The following is an 8,817-nucleotide window of genomic DNA, read 5'->3' as shown; positions in this document are numbered from 1 at the left end:
GCCAACAAGACTTTATTGGGGGTAAAGGGTGATGGTTATGGAAGCTATTAGACAATAATAGATTAAACTCCATCCCTTTAACTTATTTGGTCCCTGAAGGATTGCGCCTCTCCTCCACTAAAGTCCCTCATCACCCAGTGTTTTAGGCAGAATTGGGGAGCTCTTCTATTGAAGTTTTTCTCCGAGTCCTGTAATCTCTGCTCATAGTTATTATTTACAGTTTGATCATATCAAAGGGGGTTTTCCCAGGGTCAGGGAACAGGGAGCGATGACCTGAGGAGACATGATCAGTAATTAAAAAGGATGCTGGACATTAAAGTTTTATTTAGTGCAAAATGATCAGCCTTTTTCGCTTAGCTTCGTTACATTTGCCACATGTTTATGTGCTAATTCAAGTAGGAAGTCATGTGTGACACGCTGCAAAAAGAACACAGTGGGTATGTTTGTCAGTGAACCACCACTGTAACAAATTACTCTATAAAAGAACAAAAACACTACGCATTCCAGCTGAGTGTAAAATGACACCAAACATGCTTAAAAGGCTCAGAAATTATGAATCCCATGTCTTCCTGTACAGCTGTGTCATTATCCATCCTTAGCATCAAAGTAGCTGCACTGATCATAGTCGCCAAAGAGACCATAATTACAAGGAAGCTACCAAAACAAACAAACAAACAAACAAACAGAAATGGTTAGGAAACTTCTAGGACAATATAATTTGTTGGAAATTCAGAACAGGTTTCCCACCCACTCGAGTTTGTTTGCTTCAAAGAAATTTGGAAATTATGTCCCGCTTTTTCATTTATGTACGAAGAAATGAAAACAAACAGCAAATTTGATGATGAATTAAGAGAATTGAAAACATCCTCTTCAAAATAAAATCCATGTTGTTGTTTACAACGTGCCTGTCCCTTTTTTGTCACCCGTGCGTCCATGAGAAAGACAAACAGAAGCGAGTAGATGTGTTCGGTCCAACCTGTGTGGGTCCCTGGGAGCCTGCGGTGGGGAGCTGGAATCTGTGAGAACGTGGCATGGAGGCTAAGCCCCCCAGTTCCACTGGAACGTGTTTTCCTTTCTCTGTGTTTGGACACACAGCAGACAAGTGGAGGTTAGGACAACACTCCATGAGGAGCCAAAAGACTTATCCAACAAGTAATTAGGAGCAGGGTCAAGTTGAGAGAACTAAGCCCTGTAATTCCTGCTTCAATGCCGCGGGTGAGGCGAGGCCCAGCTGAGGATCTTTTACCTCCTGAAAAAAACTCTCAAACACAAAGATCGAGGCAGAGAGACATGTGGAGTTGAGAGACATGGATGGACATATTTCAAAATATTGATTTCAATTTTGAAGGGCAGAAGGTTGTACTCTTGGAGTTCCTCATATTCCACAATATCTACTGCTCATGCAAACAGACAACAAATTAGAGCATAAAGCTCAACCTTGACCCCTGAAGCCAGTTTCTCACTGGGCTGCAAATGTTGGAAAACCGCATTTGTGAAAAGAGGCTCCCAACTGTCTTGAACTGTGTCTCAGTTTTCTTGTAGCCATGACATTTGAATTTTGAACATGTTAAAAAAAAAGTGCAACAAATTTTCTGTCAAAATTATCACAGAGCTGTGATGGGTGCCTCAAACCCTTCTTAATTTTGTTTCAGTAACATCTGGAGCAGTAGAGCTGTGTTTTGACATCTGCACAGGAGCTCTCCAGTGACAGAAAACAGTCGAGATGACAGCCCTAAATGACCAGGACTAAAGCCCACGCAGATCCTAAATAATATTTATTAAAAAACTGGTCAGAATCTGCAAGTCTTCATTTCAAAAGTGTACTCGGTTTAAGCCTAAGCATGGGGGTGCAGCCAAAGTAGGAGCAAAGTGGGCTGAGGAGAGTACAGTGGAGGTGGAGGTGGGCGATGAAATAATGTGCACGGCCTAAAATACAGTTTCACAAGCCGTGCGCACAAAAATAGTCATTTATAAAAACTGACTGCTCAATACACAAAGGCATGGCTTGTTGGTTGTTTGGTTACAAACACTCAGAATTCAGTGAAACTGAAAACTGAAAATTTATCTATTTTCTTGCAATTTCGAGCCGCCAGCTAGTCTCCAACCGTCACAGCCCACGAGACCTACTACCCCAAGAAGATCTGGTGACTGTTACCCTGTGGTGAGCGTTTTGCTGGCATGGTTTGGTCTACAAGTCGCCTTAGAGTGACAGATCTCACAAATCAGTGCAAAATGATTCTGGGTAACCATCCTGTGGCAAAGCATTTCTGGCCTAATGAGAGTGATCTTTTCAGTGTTGTGAAGATGAAAATTATGTACATTTTTTTGCTTAGCGCCTCTGAAATTTAGAATTTTAACAAGCCCATAAAAACAACAAATCACAGATTCGTTGTTTTTATTTCTTAGAATGGCGTTTTAGCCTCCCAGCAGAGCATCAAAGACTTGTACAACCAGTGAAATGTTGCGTCTGGTTGCCCAACTCATTGCTGACAAAGAAAGCGTTGGTTTTTCCTTTTTGAGTTGTTAACTCCCTATAAATCAGTCAAGATCAGACACAGAACATAAAAATTCAGCATAAATACTGTAATGTTCATGCTGCTTTTCAAATGTAATTACAACTATTATATTACTCTTTTTGTACCTTTCTCAATGAACTGTTATTTTTTTATCCACTAAAACGAGCAAAAAATATTGCAAGTACGGCCACCTGACATTCATGCATCCCATGAGGTATCTGTGTGCAGTTTTTCGAATGCATGTACTGCATATTTCTTTAAGTATTCTACTTAAGAAAATTTATGAGGTCATTTTACTTTACAAGCACACCAATATTTTATGGGTGCAGATATGGTAAAAAAATAACACTTATTCCTGCTGTAGGAATAAGTAGTTCATTTAAAGAAATGTTTTATGAAATACATGATGCTTTTTTCCCTTTATGATGTCAATACATTTGAATTTAGGGGAAAAAGCATTAAATTTATATTTTCTATCTGTGTTTTTATTTAAAACTATTAGTGCTTGTTACATAGTTATCCTTAGATTTGTTACCAGGTAAAAACACACAATTTAGGATACAGATTCACTGATAAGGCTGAACTTTACTTTTCTTAAGAGACACATTTATGACTGGTAAATCTTTTTTTTGGGTGCACAATAAACGACACAGCGATGGAAAGTCCTATTTGCATTTTAGGCTGAACTCCTTGACGGTGGCACTTCCAAATGCACAGTCTGTCCCTGAGCCTCGGGAGTTCATGTGAGTCCTGGTGAAAAAGCAAACGGTTATGATGTTTTTTTTAGCCACAGCAGTCCTGGGCTATTGACCCTCTCCATGGCCTTTCATGTGGTGCAGGGCTAAAGCGCTCCTCAAAACCCACAAAACATGCTCTTAAATCAGTTGCTCGAGACAGATGCAGCAATAATTATGATTTGAAGCAATCCAGGGAGCAAGAGAATGCTTTGCAACTGCAGTTTATTGTCCTATAAAGTGTTCCTTTCGGTGAAATATAATTTTCAGTTGTTCAAGTTGTTCAAAAGTCATTAAAGTGGTGCTTCATGTAATGTACCATGTGCAGTGCAGGAGGAGCAGCTGCATGTTAGCAAGCATCGGCCTCTGTGTTTAGACATGCCTGCATTTAGTTTGTTCTCTTCACTTTGCGGCGGAGGCAGAGGATGTTTCGGGAGGACGGATCAGTCGCCTCAGCGACAGATTAAACTGGACTCGGAGGCTCCGCAGATAAATGAGGCCTTCATTGGAAAAATGGGAAGTAGCCCTCTGTCTCCTAAAAAGCTATTAGAGTTTATTGATGAGACTAATGTGTGTGTGTTTAAAACAAATTAGAAAGNGGGGGGGGGGGGATGCTGCGCTTTAAGGCAGCTGGTGATGAAAGGTTTGCATTAGTAAACATGGTGGATGGACTTCTGTTTTCTATTTGAACAAACCACTTCCTCTGAGCTCCATACACTGAACCACACATACACACACACAACATACCTGCTTTAAAATACTGTATATTATACGGTACTGTCTCTGTTACATCCACACTCAGACCCCCTCCTCCCTCACAGCAACATACACATGTAAGTCATATACTAACCAGAGTAGGCCTGGCGCCTGGGGAGAGCAGCCTGAAATTGCCCCAAAGAAACCAAATCCACTTTATCAAACTGCCAGATGTCACTACCAATCCTCCTCCACCGGACTCTGCTTTCACCAGGCAGTGGCACAGAAGAGGCGCAGAGCTCTGGTGAGGTTTAAGTGCTCGCAAGGACTCCCAGGAAAAACCAGGCAGATTAACATTTCTCAAATTATCTTTGCCTTTTTCTACTGTTTCACAAGAAAATACTATAGTTTAAACTGTGTGACATCACTCAAAAATAACTTTATACACGCTCATCTACGTCACACACAACTGTGTGTTTTAAATGACTGTCCTGTTTACAGCTATATTTATCATTTTTAAATTTGTCTGTCTACGAAACAAGGGTTTAAAGCAATAGTTCTGATATTTTTACAGTGGGGTGTTCTTTGGAAGAAAATGAGCAACTAATGTCTTATCTGTTGTAGATAGCTTTTTGAACAACCTCAAACAAAAAACAAAAACAAAACATAAATTTCACATGTAGAAATCCTGTTTTCACATGTAAAAACATGTTCAATTAACATGTGACATATGTGAAACATGCCTTGAACACGTTTCCCATGTGAGTTTGGAACTTAAAGTTCATAAACTTCACTTATGGAAAATCACATGTTCTTACATGTGAAAACATGGTAAATTAACATGTAAAACACGTCTTTCACATGTTCCCAGGTGTGATTTTGAATAGTTTTCAGTATTCATCGTTTTTGTATTCATGTGATCATATCTCAAAAATCATGTAATATTTTTTTTTCTTTTGTGACAGCGTGCATGAGTAGAGTTTAATTCTGAGCAGACATGCTAATAACTAAACTGACCAAAGTAGTTTATTCTGAAAACTGGTATAACAATTTATACAATCAATATTTTATAAAAAATTACATTGCCATCAGTTTCACAGTTATTTGCATACAAATTTAAAGGGATTTGCAAGCACAGATAGCAGCAATAAAAGGTAGCTGTAGCACTTCCTGTACAGCTTGGGGAACTTCCTGCAGGAATATCATAATATTTCTAACAAAATATTTATGTAATGCAAAACTGATGGCAATGTAAAGGTTTATATTGTAGCATGAGATTAGATTTGCTTTAAGATGGCAGTGATCTGCTGTTAGTGCATTAGTCTGATCAGAGTTAAACTTTGTTTCTCTGACCTGAGAAGGTTCAAAAACGTTATCTACAACAGGTGAGATATTAATGGTTCATAAACGTTTTATAGAAACCCACTTTAAAACATCTGAAGTGTTCCTTTAACCACAAAACTTTTGCTAAAATAAGCTTCATATAGACTTATGGTGAAATATATGTGATGCGTCTCTTTTTCTTTGGAACTTAACTTGCATGGTCTTTGGTATTATTTTAAGAGTAAACGTAAAAACATTATGATTTTGTTTTTGTTTCTTTCAAATCAAGAAATGCCCCGTCACATTACAGGGCGTGCTCCTACACTCCATCCACCGTGTTGCTGTTGCAATTTTAATAGGGTATGCACAAAAAAACTTTCCAAAAAGGCAAATTAGTCTTCAGAACAACAGGGTTGCAGTTACTGGAGATGCCAAGCAAAGCAAACACTTTTCAAAGTCCAACAGCTCCCTTAACGACTCGAGCGCCCGCTCGGATTGAACAGGAAGTGAGAGGTAATTTGCCGTGAGCTCTGTCCAGCTTCAGGACTCGCAGACATTGTGTCGTCCAATTAAAGTGGAGTCGCATGCTCGCAGAGACACGGAGCCAGCGGGTCACAAAGTTGAAACAGATTTACAGTCCCCAGACAGATGCTGATTGAGTTCCTGGTAATCTGTATGCTAAAATCACTCTTTCCCCAATTTTTTGGTATTCTCAGTCGTGAGCTTGAATGCATGTGTTTTACATAAATCTGAACAATCAGCTTGAAAACAGGACAGCTGGAGAAAACGCTGAGTGTCTTTTGAAAGCAAAATACTGTATCATGGGTTCCTTGAGGAGTGGAAATGGGAAATGGGGACATGCAATGAGAGCAATATGGTTTAAATCAAGTCAAACTTATTTCACCATCATGTCACTAATTACATTTTCTTGCTTTTCCATTCTGAAAATAGATGTTTTCTTCAGTGGGAGGGAGTCGTTTTAACGCATTTCCATGCCATAATTAATTAGTTCCAGTTAATAGCCTGGCAAAGCCCCCTGATTGTACTAACAACATGCTATCTTTTCCCCATCATATCCAGACACAATCAATTACTGATTGGTCCTTACAGAAAAAAACAAAACAAAACTGTGGTTTGCATTGCTAGGGGGTGAAATCCACTTGAAAGATTTTCTGTTTTTTAAATGAAACATTAACTTATTATTTTTTTTAAGTCATAAGTCAATTTTCTTAGTCCAATTTTGGTCGTATGGCAAAATTTTACTAAATGTTTCATGTGAGTTTATGATTAAAAGATTTCAACTGGATTTGATCCGGAAGTCTGCTGAGTTTTATTTTTTTTCTGAGCACAGATTGCATAAGAAAGATTGGGACAAAAAAAAGTAATTTCTTCTGTAACTCTGTCCTCCCTACCCTAATCCTAAACCCTTAACGCAGTCTGACTGGCAAATCCTTTGGAAAAAAAGTTTGATTGTAATCTTTCTCCTTTTCTTATGTAAAAAAAATGAATAATGCAACACATTAGGACGCTTATTTTAAGGAGAAACTCCATTCCACTCTCAGCCTTGTTTCATAAACTTGAAACTTGCTGCTAGCTGTTTGTTAGCATGGCTTTATACTCAGTGTAAGCGTTCGCAACGCTTCTTCAAGTCTTTTAAAGTGAAGCTCTGTGGAAAGGCTATGGGGGATAAACATCTTACCTGTTATAGGTAACTCTTTCAGTGGCTTTGGTTTGAAAACAGAGTTTTATTCCGACTGGACTGAAGAGCTAACAGCTAGTCTGTGCAAGAGCAAGACTAAAGTGTAAATTTTACTAAAAAACTGTCATATTTTATAAACCTTTACACAGATGTCAGTGTTTCATGACATGGCTATTTACACAGACTTCCATGATCTTTTGCAGCAGGTTAAAAACTGTCGTACCCAAATGTAATTGTGTTGTATTTCTGACCCGAAACCAGACATTTTGATGAGACGTCTGCACAGATTGATTCACTTTTTGAGACACCTTCAAGAGGCCTTCAAAGGAATGAGTTTTTGGCACTTCCACGTTGGCTTTAACTTCTCGCCCCGGAGGCTGCTGCTTGAACCTGTTAGCTGTTTCTGTGCCAAGCTATCTGACTGGGCTGGATGTAGCTTCACTTTGTATACCAAAAAAAAAAAAAAATCACATGCACACTCACACACTCACCCTCTTGCAATTTTCCCATCATACACAGGAAGTGGTTTCTCTGCATCACCATTCCCAGGATGCCATGGGTATCGTGGTGTTTCCTTACCACCTCTTCATCTTCATCTTTACCCCCTTTTCTCCCTTGTTTGTTTGTTTCCCTGATGTTTTTATTTAAGGCATCAAAAGACACCCCCCACTTGCTCCCTCCCTTGCGACGTCCCCTCAAAGCCCCAGAGCAGTCAGAATGATTTGTAAACTTCAAAAGGCTGAGAGCCCCAGCCTGGTCTCCTCTGCTCATTTAGGTAATTCAATAAGCCAGGGGGGACGAGCGCAGCGGCACACTGCTTCCCCCCTCCTGCCCTCTGTGCCCTTGCTCTTCCGAATGGAGCCTCTGTGGACTATCTTCCACACATGTCAGTCTGTTATGGAAAGAGAGCCCAAGAAGGATCCACTATAAAGAAACACTTCATGCTGTATTTGTTTAAAAAAATCACGTTTAAGCGTGTTTACATTAGTGGTCGGAGTATCCTAATCCTAAACTCTGCAAATTCTGCTTTCTTTGTTCCTTTTCTCTACCCGCAGAGAAAAGCAGTGTGCGGGAACTTCTCATTCTTCCTCTAAACGCTCTCATTCTTACATCACGGAGAAAGAATGTAAATTAGGCTTCATATTAATATCTGTGTTTGATCTGACAACCTTATGAAATTAAAGCAGTCCAGCAGAGAGACCCAGGGGAATTTCTCTGTGTGGCTGTCACATTTCTACCTCCTTTTGGTAAATGCTTTTTTCTTCTTTTTTTTCCCCCTTTTCAGGCAGATCACTGTGTGCGTGTGACAGATCAGTGAGGCACCAGTGTCATTAACAATATCAGCCAGCCCTCAGCCCCGCTTGTTGAGACGGAGGTGGCGGCAGGTTTATGCAGACATCGCCACAATGGCCCATAACTGCTGGAAGGAGCATAAATCTCTATCTTTATCAAAACCACACAGAGACATTGGTGGCCACTCCCCACTGTGGCTGCCCACACCGCCAAATCTGCATCTGATAACCCCCCCCAACCCTCCCCTCGATGCACCTTCTCCACCCCGCTGCTCCACATCAGACGCAGTCCATAATGCCATGCAAAACCTGGTGGAAAGGGGTAAAAGGGCTGCCCAACTTTGAAACAACCCGCAGAAAAATAGCTTGACATTGCATGACTTGTTGCAGCTCATGTTGAAACATAAATCACAGAGTCTTGGTACTTCAGTGAATTGGTTTATTGTAAATAGCAATTAAAGGCACCAGCAGGGAAAGGTGGAGGCTGCTGTGACTGAAACAGGAAAGCAAAACCCTTTCAAAGAGATATTAAAAAAAAGAAACACTGTAAAACATTC

This window comes from Kryptolebias marmoratus, linkage group LG4 (genome assembly GCF_001649575.2).
Source record: "Kryptolebias marmoratus isolate JLee-2015 linkage group LG4, ASM164957v2, whole genome shotgun sequence".
In the NCBI taxonomy this organism is placed as follows: domain Eukaryota; kingdom Metazoa; phylum Chordata; class Actinopteri; order Cyprinodontiformes; family Rivulidae; genus Kryptolebias; species Kryptolebias marmoratus.
The sequence above is the reverse complement of the archived record's forward strand: the minus strand, read 5'-3'. Positions refer to the sequence as shown.